Genomic DNA, 11,515 nt, shown 5'->3' with positions numbered 1-11,515 from the left:
TTTGCCAACTGACTCTTCCTCAGAGACATGTGTATGACTAATGTCCATTGATATAAGAAAGAAATGTGTATTGCCAACTGACTCTTCCTCAAAGAAATGTGTATGACTAATGTCCATTGATTTAGGAAAGAAATGTGTATTTGCCAACTGACTCTTCCTCAGAGAAATGTGTATGACTAATGTCCATTGATATAAGAAAGAAATGTGTATTGCCAACTGACTCTTCCTCAAAGAAATGTGTATGACTAATGTCCATTGATTTACGTTAGAAATGTGTATTTGCCAACTGACTCTTCCTCAAAGAAATATGTATGACTAATGTCCATTGATTTAGGAAAGAAATGTGTATTGCCAACTGACTCTTCCTCAAAGAAATGTGTATGACTAATGTCCATTGATATAAGAAAGAAATGTGTATTGCCAACTGACTCTTCCTCAGAGAAATGTGTATGACTAATGTCCATTGATTTAGGAAAGAAATGTGTATTTGCCAACTGATTCATCAACACATCCGAGTTTATCAACAGTTAGGAACGCTCCAGCTGGTAACCACGGAGTGAATCGTGTGTACCCAGCCACGCGCTGGTGAGACTCATGTATCAGACGGTGTTGGGAGAACTGCCTCCCTTCACAGGGGAGCCACTTGACACCCAAGGATCAAAGTGGAGTAATTTCTCCCTTCAACAACACGTGCTGTAATTAAAGCTGGGTGTCTCCGTCTTGCAATCTGTGGCCCTACTCCGTATTTTAGAGACGTTGCCCGTGTGTGTGTGTGTGTGTGTTTCGACTCTGTATCGTCTGTGTCTCACACACGGTCTCCTCTGTGTCTCACATGTGCCTCATCTTTGTGTCATCATACCTTCATCAGTTTTACAAAATTCATCTCTCATTTTGTATCTACGTCTTCCGTGTGTTTGACACGTGTTTTGGCCTCGTGTCACCCATACCCTACACGTAGCTCACGTGTCCTACGCATGTCAAACCTGTATATTAGGTGTGGTTTATATGCGTCTCGCATTTCCCTCTTCAAATGGCTTACATCTTGTGTTAACATTTTTGTTTGCCATCTCTCACCAATGTATCACCTGTGTAGGCACCTGTGACCTACCTGTGGTTCCTCGATAGCTCTCTAGTCATCTTTCTCGTATAGTAGTGCTAATCACTCTCTTAGTAGCAGTAGAACCAACAGTTGATATCTCAATGGTGAGGGAGGGTAGACGGGAGAGTGTGACCCGTGTGTGTCTGGTGAGTGTACCTTCTGATGGGTGTGTGTCTGGGAAGTGTACCTTCTGATGGGTGTGTGTCTGGTGAGTGTACCTTCTGATGGGTGTGTGTCTGGTGAGTGTACCTTCTGATGGGTGTGTGTCTGGTGAGTGTACCCTCTGATGGGTGTGTGTCTGGGAAGTGTACCTTCTGATGGGTGTGTGTCTGGTGAGTGTACCTTCTGATGGGTGTGTGTCTGGTGAGTGTACCTTCTGATGGGTGTGTGTCTGGGGAGTGTACCTTCTGATGGGTGTGTGTCTGGTGAGTGTACCTTCTGATGGGTGTGTGTCTGGTGAGTGTACCTTCTGATGGGTGTGTGCCTGGTGAGTGTACCTTCTGATGGGTGTGTGTCTGGTGAGTGTACCTTCTGATGGGTGTGTGTCTGGTGAGTGTACCTTCTGATGGGTGTGTGTCTGGTGAGTGTACCTTCTGATGGGTGTGTGTCTGGTGAGGTGGACTTTAAGTCACTGGTCTGTTTTGATGATCCCGGTGTCATTACTCTCTCTCTCCCTCCATGTACTGGAGTCATTAGTCTCACTTAATGATGTCAGAGTCACTAGATTGTGCCTTAATGGTGCTAGAGGTGCTAATTACTGTCCTGATGGAGCTAGATTCACCTTAATGGAGCTTCAGTTACATATGACTGTCTTGAGGTGCTAGGGTTACTGTCTTTAAGGTGCTAGAGTCACCTTAATGGTGCAAGAGTCACCTTAATGGTGCTAGAGATATTAATTGATGTCTTGAGTCACATTGAAAGTGCTAGAGTTACTAGCTGAAGTCTTGATGGTTCTAGAGTCACCTTAATGGTGCACGAGTTACTAGCTAAAGTCTTGATGGTGCTAGAGCCACCTTAATGGTGCAAGAATTACTAGCTAAAGTCTTGATGGTTCTAGAGTCACCTTAATGGTGCAAGAGTTTCTAACTAAAGTCTTGATGTTGCTAGAGTCACCTTAATGGTGCAAGAGTTACTAACTGAAGTCTTAGTGATGCTAGAGTCACGTTAATGGTGCTGGAGACATCTTAATGGCACTAGAGATGTTATATGCAGTCTAGATGATGCCAGAGACACTAGTTATCTCAGTACCTTTACGACGCCATAATCATATATGTCTTTGTGACGTCAGTTACCATTTTTTCTTGAATACCGCCACTAGACTGAGTCTTAATGATGCTACAGTCACTAGATTGTGTCTTAATGGTGCTACAGTCACTAGATTATGTCTTAATGGTGCTACAGTCACTAGATTGTGTCTTAATGGTGCTACAATCACTATATTGTGTCCTAATTGTGCCACAGTCACTAGAATGAATGTTAATGGTGCTACAGTCACTAGGTTGTGTCTTAATGGTGCTACAGTCACTAGTTTGTGTCATAATGGTGCTACAGTAACTATATTGTGTCTTAATGGTACTACAGTCCCTATATTGTGTCTTAATGGTGCTACAGTCTCTAGGTTGTGTCTTAATGGTGCTATAGTCACTAGATTGTGTCTTAATGGTGCTACAGTCACTAGATTGTGTCTTAATGGTGCTACAGTCACTAGATTGTGTCTTAATGGTGCTACAGTCACTAGATTGTGTCTTAATGGTGCTACAGTCACTAGATTGTGTCCTAATGGTGCCAAAGTCACTAGAATGTATGTTAATGGTGCTACAGTCACTAGTTTGTGTCATAATGGTTCTACAGTCACTAGTTTGTGTCATAATGGTGCTACAGTAACTATATTGTGTCTTAATGGTACTACAGTCCCTATATTGTGTCTTAATGGTGCTACAGTCTCTAGGTTGTGTCTTAATGGTGCTATAGTCACTAGATTGTGTCTTAATAGTACTACAGTCACTAGGTTGTGTCTTAATTGTACTACAGTCACTATATTGTGTCTTAATGGTGCTACAGTCACTAGGTTGTGTCTTAATGGTGCTATAGTCACTCGATTGTGTCTTAATAGTACTACAGTCACTAGGTTGTGTCTTAATTGTACTACAGTCACTATATTGTGTCTTAATGGTGCTACAGTCACTAGGTTGTGTCTTAATGGTGCTATAGTCACTCGATTGTGTCTTAATAGTACTACAGTCACTAGGTTGTGTCTTAATTGTACTACAGTCACTATATTGTGTCTTAATGGTGCTACAGTCACTAGGTTGTGTCTTAATGGTGCTATAGTCACTCGATTGTGTCTTAATGGTGCTATAGTCACTCGATTGTGTCTTAATAGTGCTACAGTCACTATATTGTGTCTTAATTGTACTACAGTCACTATATTGTGTCTTAATGGTGCTACAGTCACTAGGTTGTGTCTTAATGGTGCTATAGTCACTCGATTGTGTCTTAATAGTACTACAGTCACTAGGTTGTGTCTTAATTGTACTACAGTCACTATATTGTGTCTTAATGGTGCTACAGTCACTAGGTTGTGTCTTAATGGTGCTATAGTCACTCGATTGTGTCTTAATGGTGCTACAGTCACTAGGTTGTGTCTTAATGGTGCTATAGTCACTCGATTGTGTCTTAATGGTGCTATAGTCACTCAATTGTGTCTTAATATTGCTACAGTTATTAGGTTGTGTCTTAATGGCGTTACAGTCACTAGATTGTGTCTTAATGGTGCTACAGTCACTAGGTTGTGTCTTAATGGTGTTACAGTTACTAGGTTGGGTCTTAATGGTGCTACAGTAACTAGATTGTATCTTGATAAAGCTACAGTAACTAGATTGTGTCTTGATAGAGCTACAGTCACTATATTGTGTCTTAATGGTGCTACAATCACTAGATTGTGTCTTGATGGTGCTACAGTCACTACATGATATGCCGGATACACTTGTCTATTCTTATTGTGCCGAAGTTCTCAGTTTTTCCTTTACGCCTCTAGTCACTACCCTGTCTGTGTGGTGCTAAAGTAACTAATTCGTGCCATAATGACACCAGGATCCACACTCTTAGTTATAATGGTGCCATAGTTCAAAGACAGCGTCTTAATCGTGTCATGGTTACTATCCTACGTCTTAGGGATATATAAGTCATTGGGATACGTCTCGCTGACGCCGAAGAACACAAACAAAATCCACATGTAGTGTATCGCTGCTCCTTTCTACATGGATATTGAACCATTAATCCCTCCTTGATGGCCAAGAGAGCAAGCACATATTGTGATGGTGCCGGAGCCATTACTCCCTGTTCTAACTGCGCCCGAGTTAATAGTTTGTTTGTTGTGGTGGTAGTCATCTCAGGCTAGCTTGGGGTCGGGCCCGCATGTGTTCGATTTCTGGGTACGGTAGTTGGCCTACACCCAACCCACGTGTGTTTATCCTCCCCTCGAGGATGGTCGATAAATGGGTACCTGGCTTAGGCTGGTGTGTGTGTGTGTGTGTGTGTGTGTGTGTGTGTGTGGACATATGTATATAAGATTATACACATATGTATATAAGGTTAAGAGACGGGGCAACTCGAGTGTAAAACCCTCTCCTCGAAATACGCAAATGGTAATCACACACACACTTGTACTTTGCATATAGAATACACACAGACCAATATTCTGTTGGTGCGAGCCCCCGTGGTGGAGTGGTTAGTGTTACTGGCCGAAAATCAACATGGGCTCACCCGGTGTCTGGTCTATACGGGTTTGAATCCAGGGCGCGGCAGTCGGCCCACACCCAGCCAAGGTTTTCATCCTTTTCTTGAGGCTGGTTGATTAATGGGTACTTTTCTCAGGCTGGTGTGTGTGTGTGTGTGTGTGTGTGTGTGTGTGTGTGTGTGTGTGTGTGCATACAGTAAAGAGACCGCACTGGAAGTAGAAGAATGGAGTGAATAAGATTTTAAGCGATCAGGGCCTGAACATGCAGGAGGCTGAAAGACGTGCACGGGATAAAGTGAATTGAAACGATGTGGTATGCTAGGGTCGACGTGCTGTCAATGAATTAAACCAGAGCATGTGAAACGTCCGGGGTAAACCATGGAAAGGTCTGTGGGGCCTGGAAGTGGATAGGGAGCTGTGGTGAAAGAGAGGGAATGTATGTCAGCAAATGCAGTCTATCTTCATCTGTTCCTGGCACTGCCCGGCTAACGTGGAAAACGGCGATCAAGTATGAAAAAGAATAAACTGATATTCATTATTCATTTATTCATTCACTTATTCACCCGTTTATCTATCTATTTATACTTCCTGTCTTAGAGTTCCCTCTACCATTATGAGGCTCCCGTATGTGGCTCTTACAGGTCAGGACCATTGGTCATCAAGTGTAGTAATGTTGGTCGTGAGGCAACATGCTGACAGAGCAGGGTAATACAGTAGCAAGTGTTTGGTGTTTTCGTTCGGCCAGTTGCATCGTAGACACGAAGGGTCGTGGGATATACCGAAACTGGCGTTGAAAGTGTGGTGGGGGAAGGGTGATATCTCGACCGTAGATAGAAATGTGAGACTCGTGTTTATCTGGAGAGTGTGCTGCGGTGGAGTCTAAGATTGAGTGGGTAGGGAGGTTGTTTAGCGTTTGTATGATCGTCTCACTCCACATGTATTCTATTGAGGGTCGGGGGATCTGTGAGTATGGATTGCTGTAGTGTGAAATAAAGATAAGCTTTTCTTATGCCTACATAAGAGATGGTGGTTAGTTATGGAGTGGCCTGGGTGAGACTGGGTTTCGTGCTGTTGTATAGAAGTGACTGCCGAGGTTGTGGAGGTGGGAATGTATTGGGAGGATCTTCGATTCTTGGTGTAGATGTCAAATGTCTGGAGTTGCTTGAGAGCAAGTTCTGGGTGCACTACCTCATGTGGTTTGTATCTCTGTTATATTTGTTTTTCAGACGGTTGGAAGACTAAGGCACATGAAGTGAAGTTTGATGTGGACCGAACGAATCGTTTATAAAACTATGAAGAAATTCTTCATGTTGTCCAAATCTGCTTGAACTACTGTTTGAAGCCTTTTAGCTTGTGCGTTGCTTCTGTGTTGATGTTCATGGTGTTGAGAGTAAATGTCATGTGTGTCTAATAAAAAGAAAATTCCTATGATCAACAAAGTTGCGTCTGGCTCTATCAAATACGAAAAGAAGGGAGAGACAGACGTGATTATAAATAGTCGAGGTACAATGCGGGAAAGGGTTTCACCCAGGATTTAACAATCAGTGACCATAATGCTTTGCCAAGACGTTATAATTCACCCTTAAGATGTTCAGGAAAGATGAAAGCATAGTCATCACTCAGGTTGCCGGCGGTGGTGGTCATCATAAACACGGTGGACTACGTAGGCAAAGTAATAAAAACCCGTATGTATGACGGGTCGACGTAGGGAGACGAAGAGGCGAAAAGGTTCAATCCGGACGCAAGAATTACCAACAAAACAGAATGGTTTAAGAGGTTTCCAAATCTATTGGAAGAAGTACTGCGCTCCACATGCACAAGAGGATGACCAAAGATACATAAACCTGGTATTTCCAGGAGGCTGAATACCTCAGGGACTGGAATCGAACCCTTTATTGGCGAAGATGCGATATTAGCTACACCATTAACGAATGCGCTGGCCTCCATTAGCAATGCCCGTGCCACTTTTACCGGTCTGATAGATTAAAAACCATGGGCTTGAACAAGAAACCAGGTAGTTTTGTTGTGAAATCACCTTATACACACTACCCACAGATGGGGGCTGTAGAAGCAGACAAGAAGCAAGACAGAAAACGAATGAGAGTAACTTACCGGTCCTGAAGCCACTACGTCATCCTCACGTCCCTGTGTGTGATTCTTAGCCCATTCATGATCAGCGGAGAGGAGTACGTGCACCAGAGAGGCTTTGGCCTATGGGTTAGCAAGTCGAGGGGGCCGGTATCATGTGCATGTTACTAGACGGGTCTGGGAATTTTTTCCAACGGGCACCGCATTCCTCCTACAGCGACCTGAGAGGAAGACATAGTATTACACCAGGACTGTAGGAACCCAGACGGTGAAGACTCGTACTCTCGAACTCTGATGATGTTTCAAAAATCTTAAAGACTTCGAAAGAGAATCGAAAGAGAATCACACAGCACTGTTGCATAATATCATCAATATGAAAGTTACATGCAAATGATAGACAAACAAATGTATATAATTGAATCCATGTGAATTACGAGGCTGGAATATATATATATATATATATATATATATATATATATATATATATATATATATATATATATATATATATATATATATATATATATATCTTGTGGAGGCTAAGGTGAAGATTAGCATGGGTTTTCAGAAAAGAAGAGTGAATGTTGGGGTGAAGAAGGTGGTGAGAGTAAGTGAGCTTGGGAAGGAGACCTGTGTGAAGAAGTATCAGGAGAGTCTGTGTACAGAATGGAAAAAGGTGAGAACAATGGAAGTAAGGGGAGTGGGGGAGGAATGGGATGTATTTAGGAAATCAGTGATGGATTGCGCAAAAGATGCTTGTGGCATGAGAAGAGTGGGAGGTGGGCTGTTTAGAAAGGGTAGTGAGTGGTGGGATGAAGAAGTAAGAGTATTAGTGAAAGAGAAGAGAGAGGCATTTGGACGATTTTTGCAGGGAAAAAATGCAATTGAGTGGGAGAAGTATAAAAGAAAGAGACAGGAGGTCAAGAGAAAGGTGCAAGAGGTGAAAAAAAGGGCAAATGAGAGTTGGGGTGAGAGACTATCAGTAAATTTTAGGGAGAATAAAAAGATGTTCTGGAAGGAGGTAAATAGGGTGCGAAAGACAAGGGAGCAAATGGGAACTTCAGTGAAGGGCGTAAATGGGGAGGTGATAACAAGTAGTGGTGATGTGAGAAGGAGATGGAATGAGTATTTTAAAGGTTTGTTGAATGTGTCTGATGACAGAGTAGCAGATATAGGGTGTTTGGGTCGAGGTGGTGTGCAAAGTGAGAGGGTTAGGGAAAATGATTTGGTAAACAGAGAAGAGGTAGTAAAAGCTTTGCGGAAGATGAAAGCCGGCAAGGCAGCAGGTTTGGATGGTATTGCAGTGGAATTAATTAAAAAAGGGGGTGACTCTATTGTTGACTGGTTGGTAAGGTTATTTAATGTATGTATGACTCATGGTGAGGTGCCTGAGGATTGGCGGAATGCGTGCATAGTGCCATTGTACAAAGGCAAAGGGGATAAGAGTGAGTGCTCAAATTACAGAGGTATAAGTTTGTTGAGTATTCCTGGTAAATTATATGGGAGGGTATTGATTGAAAGGGTGAAGGCATGTACAGAGCATCAGATTGGGGAAGAGCAGTGTGGTTTCAGAAGTGGTAGAGGATGTGTGGATCAGGTGTTTGCTTTGAAGAATGTATGTGAGAAATACTTAGAAAAGCAAATGGATTTGTATGTAGCATTTATGGATCTGGAGAAGGCATATGATAGAGTTGATAGAGATGCTCTGTGGAAGGTATTAAGAATATATGGTGTGGGAGGCAAGTTGTTAGAAGCAGTGAAAAGTTTTTATCGAGGATGTAAGGCATGTGTACGTGTAGGAAGAGAGGAAAGTGATTGGTTCTCAGTGAATGTAGGTTTGCGGCAGGGGTGTGTGATGTCTCCATGGTTGTTTAATTTGTTTATGGATGGGGTTGTTAGGGAGGTAAATGCAAGAGTCTTGGAAAGAGGGGCAAGTATGAAGTCTGTTGGGGATGAGAGAGCTTGGGAAGTGAGTCAGTTGTTGTTCGCTGATGATACAGCGCTGGTGGCGGATTCATGTGAGAAACTGCAGAAGCTGGTGACGGAGTTTGGTAAAGTGTGTGGAAGAAGAAAGTTAAGAGTAAATGTGAATAAGAGCAAGGTTATTAGGTACAGTAGGGTTGAGGGTCAAGTCAATTGGGAGGTGAGTTTGAATGGTGAAAAACTGGAGGAAGTGAAGTGTTTTAGATATCTGGGAGTGGATCTGTCAGCGGATGGAACCATGGAAGCGGAAGTGGATCATAGGGTGGGGGAGGGGGCGAAAATTTTGGGAGCCTTGAAAAATGTGTGGAAGTCGAGAACATTATCCCGGAAAGCAAAAATGGGTATGTTTGAAGGAATAGTAGTTCCAACAATGTTGTATGGTTGCGAGGCGTGGGCTATGGATAGAGTTGTGCGCAGGAGGATGGATGTGCTGGAAATGAGATGTTTGAGGACAATGTGTGGTGTGAGGTGGTTTGATCGAGTAAGTAACGTAAGGGTAAGAGAGATGTGTGGAAATAAAAAGAGCGTGGTTGAGAGAGCAGAAGAGGGTGTTTTAAAATGGTTTGGGCACATGGAGAGAATGAGTGAGGAAAGATTGACCAAGAGGATATATGTGTCGGAGGTGGAGGGAACGAGGAGAAGAGGGAGACCAAATTGGAGGTGGAAAGATGGAGTGAAAAAGATTTTGTGTGATCGGGGCCTGAACATGCAGGAGGGTGAAAGGAGGGAAAGGAATAGAGTGAATTGGAGCGATGTGGTATACAGGGGTTGACGTGCTGTCAGTGGATTGAATCAAGGCATGTGAAGCGTCCGGGGTAAACCATGGAAAGCTGTGTAGGTATGTATATTTGTGTGTGTGGACGTGTGTATGTACATGTGTATGGGGGGGGTTGGGGAATTTCTTTCGTCTGTTTCCTTGCGCTACCTCGCAAACGCGGGAAACAGCGACAAATTTTAAAAAAAAAAAAAAAAAAAAAAAAAAAAAAAATATATATATATATATATATATATATATATATATATATATATATATATATATATATATATATATATATATAAGGCTAAATATTCTCATATGACAATGGATTAACACAGGAAACCAACAGAAGAATTCCGTAATTCAAATAACATAAGAAATGAAATAGAAAAAAAAATGTTCAGTACAATTGAATGTGATGGAAATGGGAGGTAAACATAAACAGGAGGATTGGACTGGATTATAGAATTTGGGTTTATAAGTCAAGCACTGGAGCTTTTGAGGCTATTCAGCGCTCTTAATACAGATTTAAATATTCTATTTTAGAAATTCATTTTGCTCCCTTTCCACATCCAGGCCCCACACAACTTTCCGGGTTTCCCCCAGACGCTTCACATCCCCGATTCAATCCACTGACAGACGAAAACCCGGAAAACCACATCGATCCAATTCACTCACCCCTTGCCCGCCTTTCACCCTCCTGCTGTTCACCCCCGTTACTCAAATCTTTTTCACTCCATTTTCCACCTCAATTTTGGGTTTTTCCTACTTCTCCCCTTCCCCTCCACCCCCGAACTTATCTTTTGGTCAATTTTTCCTCACTCATTCTCCCCCTGTGCCCAAACCCTTTTCAAAACCCCCTCTTCTCCCCTCTCAACCACCTCTTTTTTTTTTTCCAAAATCTCTCTTACCCTTACATTACTTACTTGTAAACCACCTCACACCACACTTGCCCCAAACATCTCATTCCAGCACACCCACCCTCCTGCGCAAAACTCTATCCATGCCCCGCCTGAAACCAAAAAACATTTTGAACCCCCTATCCTTCAAACATACCCATTTTTGTTTCCGAGATTGTTCTCGATTCCCACACATTCTTAAGGCCCCCGGATTTTCGCCCTCCCCCCCCCTATGACCCCTTCCCGCTTCCATGGTTCCATCCGCGCCAATCCACTCCCGTTTTCTAAAAAAATTATTTCCCCTCAGTTTTTCTCCATTCAAACTTACCTCCCAATTGATTTGACCCTAACCCTCTGTACCTAATAACCTTGCTCTTTTCAAATTTACTTTTAATTTTCTTCTTTCACACCTTTCCCAAAATCAGTCACCAGCTTTTGCATTTTCTACATGAATCACCCACCAGCGCTGTATCATCAGCGAACAACAACTGACTCACTTCCCAAGCTCTCTCATCCACAACAGATTTCTTACTTGCCCTCTTTCCAAAACTCTTCTTTCCCCCTCCCTAAAACCCCATCCTTTAAAAGAATTAAAAAACCTGGAGACATACACACCCCTGCGCAAACCCTACATTCACTGAAAACCCCAATCACTTTCCTCTCTTCCTACACGTACAAAAGCCTTACATCTCGAAAAAAACTTTTCCTGTTCTAAAACTTCCCTCCAAAAAATTATTCTTAATACTTCCAAGAGCATCTCTATCAACTTTTCATATGCCTTCTCCAGACCCAAAAAATGTACATACAAATCCATTTCTTTTCTATTTATTTTTAATTTGCTCTGTCGCTGTCTCCCGCGTTTGCGAGGTAGCGGGAAAGGGGACGAAAGAAATGGCCCAACCCCCCCCCATACACATGTATATACATACACGTCCACACAAGAAAAAATA

General features: G+C 42.6%; 1 protein-coding gene across 3 annotated transcripts in view; it reads left to right on the top strand.

Moving 5' to 3' along the window:
* Nucleotides 1–11,515, top strand: part of LOC139761680 (dipeptidase 1-like) — a 317,903-nt gene that overhangs the window by 250,577 nt on the left and 55,811 nt on the right. The window lies entirely within an intron of this gene.

The sequence above is a fragment of the Panulirus ornatus genome, chromosome 41 (assembly GCF_036320965.1).
Source record: "Panulirus ornatus isolate Po-2019 chromosome 41, ASM3632096v1, whole genome shotgun sequence".
Classification (NCBI taxonomy): Eukaryota; Metazoa; Arthropoda; class Malacostraca; order Decapoda; family Palinuridae; genus Panulirus; species Panulirus ornatus.
This window is presented reverse-complemented; position numbering and strand designations above follow the sequence as displayed.